The sequence below is a fragment of the Mus musculus genome, chromosome 10 (genome assembly GCF_000001635.26).
Source record: "Mus musculus strain C57BL/6J chromosome 10, GRCm38.p6 C57BL/6J".
Taxonomy (NCBI): domain Eukaryota; kingdom Metazoa; phylum Chordata; class Mammalia; order Rodentia; family Muridae; genus Mus; species Mus musculus.
In genome coordinates, this window is record NC_000076.6 from 97,951,437 (window position 1) to 97,967,343 (window position 15,907).

Here is a 15,907-nt window from a genome sequence, read left to right on the forward strand (position 1 = left end):
CCGATCCATCCACAGGCCAGACCAGGTTGTCAGATCCCATAGAACTGCAAGTTATCTACTAATGCTGGTAAAAAAAATACTAATGTGCTATCACTACATTTTCCTTTTTACTATTGCTTAATGTGCTTGTGTCATGAAAGGATACTGTGGTTTGTCTATAAGACACATTATTAACTACATTTTATAATCATGTGGTTAAACTTTAGACTCATTTATGCATCTTTTATAATAAGACAATCTTAAATATTAAATCTATTACCTATCATCCACAATATACTTATATATACTCTTCAGTGGGTTAGGACAGACAGTTTTTTTTTCTCTAGAAACTTATTGACATAGCTGCTAAGCAAATACCCCAGGAAAATTATCCATAAGTCCATTCATATATGTAAAATCAACAGAAACAAATTGGCAAAAACCAACAACCATGTTTGTAAATTCATCTGTTTCTTTCATATGATTGGAAACCAAAGTGAGTTAATAAATAACTGGATGTGGTAGAAAAAACTGGGAATACTGCACAAGTAAAATTACTTAGAAGTACCAAGTGCCATCTGAATGCATGCAATTAAAACTTTGAAGTCTTCTTTGACCAATTCTTTTTCTCTTGCCTCTTCCATCACAGGCTCTGGTTATCATCATATTATTCTACCCTCCCATCCCTTTGTCTTTACATTTTAGGTTGTGCATCTGAGGAAGATTATGACATGCATATATTATTTCTCCTATCTCTGGTTTATTTCATATAACACCCAGTTGTCCATGGTCACAATGACTGAAGATAATGCAATGAACATGTAAGACTGACTAAAAGAGGGGATTTAAAAAATAATTTACCACAAATAAGTAATAATTATTTTTGATTATGAATATGATATTCTATGGTATTTAGATATGAAATTAAGCTTTTTGTGAGGAAACTGTAATAAAGTAGAGTTTCTCTTGAAAATATAATATGTATAACTAATCTTCTTAAAGGAGATGAAGCAAGCCCCAAGGGACAAATTAGATAAGGGCTCCTCATTTTAGTTTGGCAGAGACCCTATTCTTGACTTTTTAATAATTTGACTAGAAACAGTTTAATTATTATAAGGTAGCATTCTTGAATATATGTTAGACTTAACCCTCTGTAGCTTGATGTAGGACTGACCTCTGATTTCTAAGCATGAAGCATGTGCCATCCCAGTTCAATGGTCAAATTTACTTAATTAGAAGAAAGCCAGAAAAATAAAATTCTGATCAGATGGCATCAACCTAGGAAGCGATACCAATGATTCTTATCATGAAAGACTAAATAATTCTGTAAACAGATTGAGTCAGGACCCTGGATTCTTCATTTATAGGGAGTAAACATTTGATAAGTCTTGGAACGTCTCCATAGCTCTGGGTCATGTCTTAAAAAATATTTCACATTTAATTTAAAAGATAGAAGTTCAAATTGTCTCAATCTTATAAAACATATAATTTTTTATATCTTTATAGTTCAAACTTAAATTGTAAATGTCAAACTTGATTGGTTTTATGCCAGAATGAAGAAGAAAAAATATTCTAGTGATTAGGGGCAATAACTATTCACATAAGTCTTAACACATTTTCTTTATGTTTAAGGGTGTTGAGGACACCATATTTATCAGAATAATATAAAGGTTAAACTCTTGTTTTAACTTTATTTAAGGTGCTTTAAAAATCATGTTTTGATTAAGGATAAAAATAAGTATGCAGCTATTAATAGAATAGGATGTTTTACTTGAAGCTTAAACTTCTAGTCTTTGCAGCATTATTTACCAATTTAGTATAATATGGTTTATAAAGTAATATGGATATATCAAAATTTTGAAATCACCCCTTAAAAGTTTAAAGAAAATTTTTTATGATTCAAATTGAATTTAAAATTTGGGGGGGGGCAAAAATAGTGTATTTTTGTTATTAAAGAACTTAGAATGGGCTATTATACTATTTGATTCTTGGTTCTAGATAGCTATGACCTTTCATTTGTCTATGGAAGCATATCTTAGTATGTTTTCAACATGATCTCAATTCTTTTACAATCCAATCTATAATGGTTACAGAAGTCCAAAGGTAATTTCCCCACGTAAAAATAATAATCCAACAATCTGAAATAGTGTCTTGAATTTCAGATGGTCCTCCAAAGCTTTATAGTTTAAATTATATCATTTATAGTATCTGATGTCTTCTCACTACTTTCCATTAAGTGATAATGAAAATTAGAAAAAATATCTAAAATAATAAAGTAAACACCAAAACAAGTAGTGAACGTTCTGGTATGTAATTATATATAAGTAAAAACAACTCATTGTTGCGGATGTGCATAGGTGACTTTGAAGAAATGAGAATACCATGTTCACATGTTTTGATATATACAATGCCGTCAATTATAGCTATTTTAATCATTATAATGTACCAGTACTGGTTAAATAGCTCAAGGACAAGAGTACTTGCTGTACATCGGTGAGGACTGGAGCTCATATCCATGTACTACTGTAAGCTGGTGATCTTCCATATGCTTAAACCCAACTCTGTGGGAGAGTCAAGAGGATTCTTGGGGCTTACCAATTTCCAGCTGAGAAAATAGGAATGCTTGTGCTGCGATAGCCCCTTTCTTGAAAGACTAGGTAGAAAGTGATAGAGAAGGATGCCCAAAGTCCTCTTTTGTCCGACACACACACAATCGTTATGCACCCCAACTCAAATCACACCTAAATAAATGAATAGATAGGTGACTAAATATTTAAGAATAATAAAAAGAATGTACCATCTCTGGAGAACACCTGAGGGAGGGGCTCTGTTAGTCTCTTTCTAACTTCAGATAGACTGCCATTAATCCAATCTTTGTATATCCAGACGCAAGGCAACAACGCACCATGCTTCTGCTGTCTTTCCCATGCTAAGAGTAACACAATGCAACAACTAATACATTATCTATTTTTCATCTTGTCCATTTGATAAAAAATCATTGAGCTACTCCATGGGTAACTTGAATAAAGTGGCACAGAATTTAGCTTTGTCAAAACAACAGATGTTATGCCTAGGAAATTGAAGCACTTGTATATGATGAAAGACTGAGCAGAAACTCTCTGCTGCTTGCCCCTGAAAATATATGCTCCACTGTAAGCTATTTGCCCATTGTAATAACAAGCACTCAACATCTACTGCTACTCATTGAGAACAATGGAAGAAAGCAAGAACAGGTTATTTTATATTTCTCTTGGACACTTATTTGTTTATTCTTCCATGTGAATTTTGCTGACAAAAATTAAAGATATCAAATATTACTTAAAAATTATACAGCCAAGAAGGAGGATGGAGTATAAGAATACATCATTTTCTCAGCATTTCCAATACCCTCAGTTATCTTACTCTCCAGTTCTGGTAGCTGTAATGAAAAATGTCCTCTATAGGCTCAAATATGTGAACACTTATTTCCTAGGGGATGGCAGTTGTTGGAGGTGGTATAGCCTTGCTGAAGTAAATGCATTAAAATGGGTTGCCTTTGAGAGTTCATAGTCTTGCCTTTCTAGTTTACTCTGTGTACTTTCTTCTTGTGGTTAAGGATATGATCTCTCAGCTTTCTGATTCTTGTCCACATTCTGTTCATTCTGATTCTTGTCCATTCTGTTCTCTGCTGGTATGCATCCATGCCCTGAGGGTCTCATCCCTCCAGAGTCATAATTCAAAATAAACTCTTTCTTCCATGGGTTTCTGTTACTTATAGTAGTTGATCACAGCAGGATAAAAGTAAAATCAAAACATCTATGCATATGTGCAAAAACATTTATGCATATTTATACCAATATTTATAGTCAATGTTTTTATAGTGATTATTTTTAAAAATTTGCCATGGCTTTTTTATTTTTTGTACTTGGCTATTTTTATACATATGGATTTTTGCTTTCATGCATATATGTGCACCATGTGTATCGGGTGACTGCAAATATGAGGAGAAGATACATAATCACCTGGAAGTGGTGTTACAAATGATGTGAGGCATTATGTATGTAAGTGTTGCCAAGGAAGTTAAGCCCCCTGTAAAAGCAACAACTGCTCTTAACCACCATGATAACTCTCTAGTCTCAATATTTTATTTTAATAGTGATTATGGAATGCTAAATATTGAAATAAAAACCTCTTTAATCTTTTAGTCTTACTGACTTATTTTAAAACTTTAGCCTTGAGTAGAGATGTTATAGAAATTTCTTACATGTTTCTTAGGTTATTAAAATTTTTAAAGTAGTCTTAGCTTTAAAGATGTAACATGGATCTATTTTATAAAATGAAAATTGACTGATCCATTATACACATATATGTATACACACATATGTTTACAAACAGTGACATATTTGTATATAATCATAGAGCACGTTCCTTTAGTCCCTTTCTTTTAATTTTATTTTTTTCATCATATTCATCATAAAGTCAGATTTCATCCTGATATTTTTGTTCAAGTAAAGTTTATTTGACTAAATTCACTCCCCATCTCCCTCTCCAGATTCCTCTCTTTACCACTAGTCTCCTTCATTTTGCCAAAAATAAGAAGAGACAAACAAACAGTATAGAAAAAAAGCTTGAAAAAAATCACAGAATTAGAGAGATCAGAAAAGAACTCTTAAAATGCCCCTAACTCTCTCTCTCTCTCTCTCTCTCTCTCTCTCTCTCTCTCTCTCTCTCTCTCTCTCTCTCTCTCTCTCTCTCTTTCTCTCTCTCTCTCTCTCTCTCTCCCCACCTCAAGGCTCCATGTTCAGCAGGTTCCTTCTTGTACCTCAAGTTCCCTTTTGTGCCTCAGGCCTTTCTTCCTCTTTCACTTTGAATCTATCATTATTCTTACTTTGTTTACATCTTTAAAATTCAAAGACAAAGCCCTGTGTGGTGGTGCAATTCTTTAATCCCAGCAGAGGCAGGCAGATTTCTGAGTTCGAGGCCAGCCTGGTCTACAAAGTGAGTTCCAGGACAGCCAGGGCTATACAGAGAAACCCTGTCTCAAAAAACAAAACAAACAAACAAACAAACAAATTCAAAGACAGTCACAGCTCTGTACCTGAATCAGGTTTTGCTGACAATCAATTCTATTGTGAGTCAATCCTCCATTTTGAAATAACAACAATAATGATTCCCCAGATTCATATCTTTATTGAATATCCTCCTGATAGTCTAAAATTTATAACCAATTGCCTACTTACATTGGCTGATGAATAATAACATCAAAGTTATTGCCTGTAAGGTAGCTCCTTGTTACTAAGACAAATGCACAAAAGCACTTGTTGCTAAGACGAATGATCTGTTTGATGCCTAAACCAACATGATGGAGAGTACCAACTCCTGTATTTGTCCCCTTAACTATACAGATGGGCTATGAAATGAATGTGTGTCCACCAGAGTAATTATGGGAACATGAAACATGAAAAGAGTCACTCACCTAAGAGTATGACTAAATTTCTTGTGATGAGAGAATTCCAGCATAATTAGTGATTTTTGCTGTAAAGGCTGTCGGCATACAGTCCATAAGTTTCATAGGTGGACAGCTTTTGTTAAAGTCACAATAAACTAGGCCTGAATGTTCATATAACTAGTTCGATAAATGAAGCTCGAATGTTCATGAGCTAATGCTTTCCTCAAAGATTGCATGGGGATTTACAACAAAACTTTTATTCTCCTTCTCTTCCTCTTCTTCCTCTTCCTCCTCCTCCTCTTTCTTTTCCCTTTTCTTCTTTTTTCTTCACAGTAAAGATATCCTATCTTATTTTATTTCTGAAACTAGACTTTTGTCTTATCAATTATAATCCTATCCTGTACCTGTCCAGAACATTTGGCAATCTCATTTAGGTTTCTTAGCAACCTATCAAAGATAATAATCTAACACCCAGCCAAAAATTTTATATTTGACAATTGGAAAACCATAATAACAATGAAACAAAACAACCACCAACAATGAGTCATGACCTCATTCAAGGAGTCCATATTCATACTTGGACATGTGTTACTTTCTGCATCTCTCTCTGAGAGGCCTACACCGATCGTCTCAGGTGTGTATTGCCCTTCAATATAAGGGTCTGACTTTCTCTTAACCCTTGAGTTTTTAGTGTGCATTAAAATATCTTTCTTAAACACTACTCATACTGCACCTGGAGCAAGGTAAAAATGGCCAACTGACTTAGAACAGAAAAGATAGTTACATGCAAACAACAGATCCAAAATTTCCACTTAGAGTAATGAGACTCTAATGGGCATTGAGAAGCTAATTTTGAGGAAACTGTACTGGCCAGCATGGACATAAAATGACTTCATTTTGGTATAAATAATGGCTGAATTGTGGGGAGTTCACATATCTAAATGCGGTGTTAAGTCTACAGTCTGGGGTAGAGGCAGTGTCAAGTCTGCCTTGTGTCCATATTTGACTAGATGGAATGGTACATGTCAATATGGAGCTAGTATTTTTTTCACAAACATATTTTTTACTGCCATGAATTATATGCACTGATTTATTCAATCAGTAGTTATTTGACAGCTCCTTGATTATAATGCATACCTCTAAACCAATTACTGCCTATGGCTTACTAAGAAAATGATAAAATCCTTGCTTTCAATTTTTTTCCACCATAACTTTTTAATTTATTGTTTTTTTAAACTTAGTTCTTTTGCTTTTGTACATGTGTATATGAACTACATGTGTATGCATTCTATGTGGAGTCTTTGGAAGGGGGCATAGGAAATTGCTGGGTGCTGTTATCACTCTCAGATTCATCTTTTTTATACAGGACCTTCTGCTGAACCTAATGTGCTGCTGATGTCTAGCTAGCCCCTGCTGTCATGTCTCTGCCTCCTAAACTGCTGGTGATGGAGGAATGTTTGCTGCTACTGACATTTTGTCGATGCTAAGGATTTAGACTGAGATCTGTACACTTTCATAGCCATTATCTTTAACTACTGATCCATGTCACCTGGTTCCTTAATTACAACTTGTAAATGTACCGACCCATATGGGATAAGAATTTCAAGTATCATTTTTAGCTTGAAAGTAGTTCATATTTATACATGCTTGTATATAATTCTAAAATGGAATGCTTTGAACAGGGATTTCAAAATGGATTGAGGAATAGTACAATAGTGAACAGGATTCATCTTTCAGTTATCAGCTTTAGTGGTAGTTTTAGGTTATTTCCAATGACAAGTGATCTTATATGTTCACATTTGGAAGAGACACTAGACAGTTCTAACAGAACCTCTTCATTTTATATGGGGGGGGGGGTGTTTCTAACCGTATGTTATTTAAACTCTAGCTTAAATTTAACTCTCTCTCTCTCTCTCTCTCTTTCTCGTTTATTTATTTATTTATTTATTTATTTATTTATTTATAACATTTCACTAACAGAATTAAACTTACTTCCATGTTTATTAAATGTTTGTCTTTGATGCTGAGTACATACTAGAATTGACTTAACATACAAGTTGGGAGAAAATCTGATATTCTTCACTGAATGAGTTAAAAAGGAGTGTAAAACTACAAAATACTAGTTTAAGTGTTAGTTCTAAGGTATGGTAAATACAACAACAAACATCTTGCTACTTTTCTCTAATTTTCCAAGATACATTTCACTATAAGAGCTTTTTTTTTTCTCATCTCAAGAAAGGAAGGGCTACTCATAAAAATCTTTTACTTTAAGTAGAGGATACAAATAACACAAATCCTACTGCCTACTTCAAAGTATGAATTGAGGGGACTATTGTCAATGGCAAATCTAATGTCAATCTAAGGGTGACTCTATTTGACATTCACGTTAATCATTTGTTACTCAGAATGGGGATGGCCACATACTGCTTGGTGACAGAAATCCAAAATGAATCCATATCAAGGGGACTGGAGCCAAGAGAGATGACTCCTTCCATCTCTGGACCCCCACTGTGCACAAACAGACACTACTAGTTTACACTCTATGTTTCAAGATAGATCAGTTATACTTAATATGTTTTTTTGCCATTTCCTTCACATTAAAACATTTGCCATATTTCTCTGGTAAAACAAGAAAAAAAAGCTTATTTACTTGTCTGTATTTTAATGTAACACAAGAAAAGGTTTTTTTTTTTTAAAAAAATTGAGATTACTAAAGGTGATTGAAAATGAAGAAAGAAAGTTAATTTATAAATGTCAATCTAACAAATCAAAGTTTGTAGTTCAAAATCACGCACCATAGATCTTCTTTCATCAGAATAATGGTCAGTGGAACCATTAAGCAACATATCTTAGCATTCCTAGAGTCTTCCCTTACCCTTTTTGATGTCATAGATAGATTTTTCTAAACATAAGTTGGGAGGAAATCAAAATGTTGGGGAAGGTGAGGAGGCAAAACATATTTTTAGGAGGCCATTGTGAAAGATTCTCTTGGTTAGTTTGTGCTGATGATGGCAAGCAGTGTCTGACTATGGTCAATTAATTCCACAATGAGTAATGTTTCGATGCCTCCCATCAGAACCTGTTAAGATTTTGATTCTGTTCCTTTAAAAGTCTCTAACCCTCAAGAGACTGGTGGCCCCAGGGAGTTTAGAGGTTAGGCGGGGTGGGGGTGGGGTGTCCACATGGAGACAGGGTGAGGTAGGGAGGAGGTGTGCGATGTAGAGCAGACTAATGGTGGATGAGGGGTGCGGGGAATGGAATATGGGGTGTAAAAGAATAATAATATTTTTTAAGGTCTCTATTCCTGTATCTTTTAAATCTGTGAGTCTCCTTTTTCCTTACATTGCTATCTGGGTAAAGACAGCTAGATATAAAACTTAAAGGCAGTCTGGTGTGTGAACAGGACACCAAAATTTTGCATTTGTAGAGTGCTTTCCTATCTCTGTTGATCTCCAGGTTTCACACAGCAACTTTACCTGGCCCTTCCTCAGAAGCTTCCACCACTAACCACATATTAAAGAAGTTTCTCACCATCTCACTGCCTGAGAAGAATGGTCTTCGTATTCTTTGCTACAGGCCAATTTGACCATGAAAAGTAGTCTTCAACTGCAGAGTTTGTTGTAGATTCCAAACCTGCCTGATTCTTTGATAAGGGAGAATCTTGGAAGCCTCAATGTAACTTTTCAGTTTTGATTTTTGTTTTTGTTTTTGTTTTTGGTAGACACTGAATAGAAGGTATTCATGAATATATCTGGAGCTCATCCAATGAAAGTGTATTTGGGTTACAGATTGACTATGCCTAGAATATAAAAGTTGGCTTCTATTTTCTTGTTGTTCTCAGCTGTCGCCTGGTATAAAAAGCATTTTATTCACCCACCATCAAGTGCATACACTCTGACCACTAGGGACACTTGAGCAATAAGACACTATTGAGAAAAGAATGTACTAAACTAATAAGCTGTAGCCAGTATTTCAAGTAGTCTCACCTCTGTGATATTAAAAAAAAATGTGATCTTTCTTCTGTACCAACCCAAATTTTGTGTTTAAAATAATTTCTTTTAAAGATTCCATAATTCTCGGGTAATTTATTTTTGCTTGTTAACTGTTACTATATGCCAGTTAAAAACGTGTGTGTAGTTTTATCGCTACCACCATTTGCTCCAGTACCAGTCGAGCTACCAGCCCCCCACCTGACTTCTCTTTCGCTCTACTTGACTTTAGCTCCAGAGGTGACCATACTACTAGCCCCTTCGCAGCTTCCCTTGAATCCATGGATAAAAGACACACAACACAAACAGTTTGTTACTTTAAAACTTGTCTTCTTGGCACACTTTTTGGGCACAGATACCTTCTGCCTGGAAAAGCATGCCCTTACCAATTTATTATCTCCATCTCTCTACATGCCCTAAACTTATTAACTAGTCCCACCTAGCCTCTGTCAAGCATCCTTGGCCACCTGACTGTATTAATGGCCACAGGCCCCTGCTCCCCCAGAGATCTCACATGGTTGCTGTGTTATCTCTTCAAAGCATGGCACAAACTCCTCCTTTCTTCCTTGCTGCTCCCTTATCTTCCTGGGACTGGAAGTCTCACCTATATATTTCACCTAGCAATTGGTCCCCTGCTTTCTCTACTGACAAATCAAGAACCAACTGGGGAACGAGACCTTAGCATCAGAATCACCCCCTTCAGAAAACTTCTATCTCATATCTGAACTATAATCTTATGTACCTTTCCATGGATACTAGGTTATCCTGAAGACAAATGGATAGGTATGTCTTTTCACAGCTTGTATTCTATTGATTCTTTTTCTGGCAAATGTTCTCCAGCAGCTGTTATGATCACTCTGGCAGGTTTCTGTATTCTTTGTGTAAGATGCTGTTAAAAGGAATTTATCTATACTTAGAATGGAAGAATATACAAGAAGCCTACCAAGACAGAAACTTTTTACTTTCTCATTGTTTCTTTGGCCTAAAACTATTACAGCTCCCTGTCATTCCATACCATAATTTTTTCTCCCTTCAATCTTGTTAACAACTTCAGTCATTCTTGGCAAAGGGGCTCTCTCAGAGGGCTTTTATAATCTATTGATCAGCCACCTGTGTCAAATTGCTTCATTTTTATGTATTTATTATTACCTGGGTGATGATAAGTCATACTCATGGTGATGAGGTTGTGATCTGATTTATAAAGAATGGTGCTTAGATTTTTACACCATTCTTCAATTTACTTTTCTTCTCAGAGTTGAAAACAACAGTTGTTGAAATATATTCTTTTATTTTTTTTTCAATATGGACTTTAAAAAAATACTTCCTGAGTGAGGTAAGTCAGACACAAAAAGACATACATGGTAATACTCACTAATAAGTGTATATTAGCCACAAAAAAGTGCTGAATACCCAAGATTCAACCCACAGAGCTCAAAAAGGTCAACAAACTGAGAGGCCCAAGTGAAGATGCCTCAGTTCCACTTGTGAGGGAAAAGAAAGCAACCACAAGTGGGGAGGGAGGGAGGAATCTGGAAGGGAAATAAGATAGGGGTGGTGGAGAGGGAAAATGATCTGGTATTGGGTCAGGGAAAAGGACTGAAACCCTGAGGGCCAGCAGAAAGAATGGAAACAGGCAACCTCAGGAGGTAGGAGGTTGGGGGGGGGGGGGCTCCAGTATGTACCAGAGACATGGAAGGTGAGAGACTCTCAGGACTCAAAGAGAAAGATCTTAGATTAAATTTCCTATATTGGGGAGAGGGAACTTTTAGAGCCCACCTCCAGCATAAAGACAGGGCATCAAGTGCGGGATGGGGCTGCCATCCCACAGTCAAAATTCTGGCCCATTATTGTTCCCGTCTGAAAGAACTGCAGGGATGGAAATGGGGAGAAGTCTGAGGAAAAGAATGTCCAGTGACAAGCCCAAAGTGAGATCCAGCTCAAGGGTATGACCCAGGACCTAATACTATTATGAAGGCTATGGGGAGCTCACAAAAAAAGGGACCTGTCATGGCTGACCTCTGAAGGTCCCAACAAGCAGCTGAAAAGAGTCAGATGCAGATATTTGCACCCCACTGATGGACAGAACCTGCTAACCCTTGTGGTTGAATTAGGGGAAAGCTGGAAGAAGCTGAAGAGGAGGAAGACCCTGTAGGAGGACCAGCAGTCTCCATTAACCTGGACCCCCAAGATTTCTCAGATACTAGAGCACCAAACAGGCAGCATACACCAGCTGATGTGAGGCCTCCAACAGCAGATGACTACCAGGCTTACTCAGGGAAGATGCACCTAACCCTCAAGAGAATGGAGGCCCCAGGGTGTTTAGAGGTCAGGGGTGGTGGGGAGTGGGGACATCCTCATGGAAACTGGGGGTGGGAAGCAAGGAGGAGGTATGGGATGTGGAACAGTCAGAGGGTGGACTGAGAGGGGAATAAAATATGGAGTTTAAAATAAAATTTAAAAAAAGCCTCCTATCACTGAAAGCAGATAGCATTGATGTTGATTTATAGGCAGCAAAATTGGCCAGATTCTGGAGATCGCACCCAGGATGCGCAGCATGCCTTTGAAAGAGGAAATGGCAGTCCTCCTTGCTCTTCTTCTAAACCAAGGATAGTGAAGGGTGGACACCCGGAATGGCTTCAGAAAGAGGAGGAGCTTGGTATTCCTTCTGAATTCTTTGAGTGCTCAGGCTACTGAATCAAGCTGACTATTGAAAGGTGGAAGAGAATAAAGAATGTTAGATCCAGCTGCAGTCTGCTAACTAGCCAGGCAAGGCATGTGACTGTTTTCCATATCTGGACATCACATAAGGCAGTTGGAATTTAGCTGACTTGCAAATGTTCAAATCAAATGATACCTGAAGTGGAGTATATGTTAGATAGTAACACTGATGTGGGTTCTAAGGCAAAGAAAGAGGAATAGTCTTTAGGCCAGGGTAGAATACAGAATAAAATTTCTCTCTCTCTCTCTCTCTCTCTCTCTCTCTCTCTCTCTCTCTCTCTCTCTCTCTCTCTCTCTGTTTGTGTGTGTGTGTGTGTGTGTGTCTGTCTGTGTTTTAGAACATTCAAAAAGATATGAAAGGTATGTTGGCATCTTGATATAGCAACACATCAGAATTGAATATGTTTAGCTTTTTTTCCAGTTGTCTAAAGATAGTGTTAACTTTGCCATGAAAACCCTTTACCTGAAACCTATGTGGGCCAGTATCTATTTCAATGTCAAAACTTTTGTTTCTCTCTCCTTGGTACTTAAATGCCTAATATAAAAACCCCATTGTTGAGCCAAGCAAGCCAAAGTAGAAACTTAGGGAGAAACTCGGAGGCAGACATTAAAAAGGCTTAATCATTATGCTTCTCATACACACAATGTCCACATCTTCCACACTGGCCTTTGGCTCCCCACATCAATCTATGATCAAAAGAATGTTCCACAGACATATTCACAGGCCAATGTAATGGAGACAAATTCATACTTGAGATTCCTCTTCCTTGGTGACTCTACTTTGTGACAAGATGACAAAAATGAATCATCAGAGCATAGTAACTACATACATGTTATTGCCTAACATAAAGAATGGCAAACAATTCATCTATGAGCCAACACAGGCAAAGCAGCCAAACCAGACAAGCCAGACAAGCCAGCCTATGGGCCAGAGATCCTTCACTCCTTTGTCAGTCTGTCCATTTAGCAATAGACTGCCAATATCAATCCAGAGCAGAAAAAAAAATTAGCTTTTGAAGTTAGAGATTTGGGAAAAGGAAAAGAATAACATGATATTTATGAATAGACCTTTAGTGAATCTATAACTTTTTCAAGGATTCTCACTTAGTATCACAGCCGAGTCAGGATTAAATTCAAGAGCAAAGATGGCCTCAAATAGAAAAAGAAAGTAAGCAAGAGCAGGGCAAGAAGGGGAGAGTAGGCTGGAGCCATCCATTCCTGATACAGGAGCAACATCAACACAACTGTTCCTTTGCTTCAAATAAAAAAGGGTCCTCCATTTAATGCAAATTGACTGCTACCCTAGTTCCATGATCCATGAATACAGCAGCAGACCTTGACATTAGAAGTAAATTTAGATGCTCTTAAAGAATTTAGACACAGGCTAGAGGTAGTTAGAAAGTGAATAAATATCTTCTGGAAAACTATTGTTGGTGAAATATTTGGCATAAGAAACACTCCTGGCAGCAAACATATTCTTCAGAACAACAACAACAAAAATATCCTCAAGTAATGATGACGACATGCTATATTTGACAATCAATTATTAGTGTCTTTTCCATTAATGTTCTTATGAAACATATTTATTGACTTTTGTTTCCTCTATGCTGTGCACAATGGTAATTTAAACTACTTGGATTGATTGGGGGGGGGTGTGAAATAGCTGGGTAAAGTGGGAATACATTCAATGAAAGGTAATTATCCAGATAGCAAATAACATTATCTAAGAGTGAAAAGTTGGGTGAAGTTACAAACATAGAACACACGACCAATGGCAGTGGATAAGACCCACAGATGAGTTTCTTCAGTATGTTTAGAGAAGGGATAGAGTCAATTTAAAAAATGTTGTGATATAACAGGGACTGAAGCATAGCAAAAGGTTAATAATTGGGGTTCTGAACACAAAATTCCAGATTTGGTTTAATTTTACCTGTGGAAACACTGGAAAGCAGCTTAAGTTGTGTTATTATAACCTCCTCTTCCAACTACCTAATTCCTCACGTTAAATGCCTTAGTGGGACACATTCAACAAAGTTTCTAAGAAAAATACTAGGCATTTGTTATTAGTAATTTACTAATCATTGTTGAAGTAGGATGAGTATACGAAGGTACTGAGAAATGTATGTAGCTAGAACCTGGTATTGAAGGCATTGCTACAGTTTAAGCAGAAAAAATATATTGAAATTCTGAGTAGAGTGACACAGTTGTATATATAGTACACTGAAGCTAAATCAGAACAGACCATTAAGAGTGCCACTATGGTCTCTTTCCAGGTGCATGAGACTTCATAAAGACAAGATTCTCCAATTAGAAGTTGGAAGAACTACATTTTGATTGAGAAATATTTATAATTAATCTGGGTTAATTAATAAGGCTATTAATTTTGTACAATGTCAGAGTCAGAGTAAAAACATGAAAAGGAGGTTAAACATAAATCTAAAGTTTTCTGCATAACTGGAGAGGTGACATTGTCTTGACCACCTCAGGCTATCTCTGTGGCTTTCACTGTTTAATAGTCTCTCTTCCTGGATTATGTTTTATGAAATTTCTTCTCCATGCTTTGAGCGAAGGAACAGAAGAGAAAATGACCACACACTAGACAGTTGTGCAATTTCAGAGTGCTGTTCTCTGTATTATAGTAAGTCTTTTGCATTTAATTTGTAGATTAACAGATCAAATTCTCTTTTATTTCTACTAGGCAAAACTGTATTTTCAGAGAAACTGTGCTAATTGGTAAAAAAAAATGGTTTAATAATTTGCAACTCTATAAGCCTCATACATGCAATATATCCATACACTGGTTCTAGGTCAATCCCAGACAGAGGCAGTTAAGGAGAGTCTTTCAATGCACATGTTTAAGACAGAACAACTATCCATACTATTTAGGAAACAGGATTGATCCACTAATAGTATCAGTTTTTAAAGATATTAACACAATAATGAATTTTGTTGTAATTAATTGATATTTCCTTAATATATTTTTGGTTTAAGTTCATATTGGAAAAGTGTGAAAAAATGCTTTCTAACAGGAAATTATTTGAGAATCAGTTATTAATATATACTTGCCTGTGTTACTTATGAAGCTAGTAAGCCACTTAATTAAACTTAAGATCATCTTTCGTTATGTTAATATGATGGCACATATAATAGTTTTGGTTTTTTTGTCTAGTAGATCATTCATTTGTGCAAAGCTTATTTTCCAATTCACTTAGCTGAATTCAGAGACCGTGGAGGTCTTAAGGGAGATTTCTCTTTCTTTGTAATCATATTAATGTCACATTTGAAATTCACATAACAGTAATATTGCCAAATGATTGTTTTTTGCAGTTTGATTTTCAGAGATGGAACAAAAATTAAGTGACAAAGACAGTTGAAAATAAGACACTGTTTCTTCAAATGCTTAAAAAAACTATAAAAACCTATAACAAATCGTCTTACCTTTCTCCCCTTAGCAGTGTGACACTGAGCATTTACATTTCTAGATGGCATCAGTACAGATTCTAAGCATCCCTTTGAAATCAGAATTCTCCTTGGCCTGTCAGATTCTAAGGAGGGAGAAAAAATGAGCTAGCTGAGTGGAATGAAATCTGAGAAGGATTATGGGAAGTGTAGTCAGCTGCAGTATTCAATTTTGTAAGCAGTGGAGCACAATAGCATTTGAGATGCAGGAATCTTAGCATCTGAACTCACCTCGCCTGATATATTGATAATGTAAATGCCATGCCTAGATAAATAGTTAAATAAAGCACACACACACACATACACACACACACACACCCACACACACACACAC

General features: G+C 36.3%; 1 long non-coding RNA gene across 1 annotated transcript in view; it reads right to left on the reverse strand.

Moving 5' to 3' along the window:
• Gm10754 (predicted gene 10754) overlaps window positions 1-15,654 on the reverse strand; it is a 285,677-nt gene extending 270,023 nt beyond the window's left edge. The window contains exon 1 of the long non-coding RNA NR_033537.1: window positions 15,553-15,654. This is a non-coding gene — a long non-coding RNA (predicted gene 10754). The remainder of the gene's footprint in view (window positions 1-15,552) is intronic.
• Window positions 15,655-15,907: the final 253 nt, after the last annotated feature.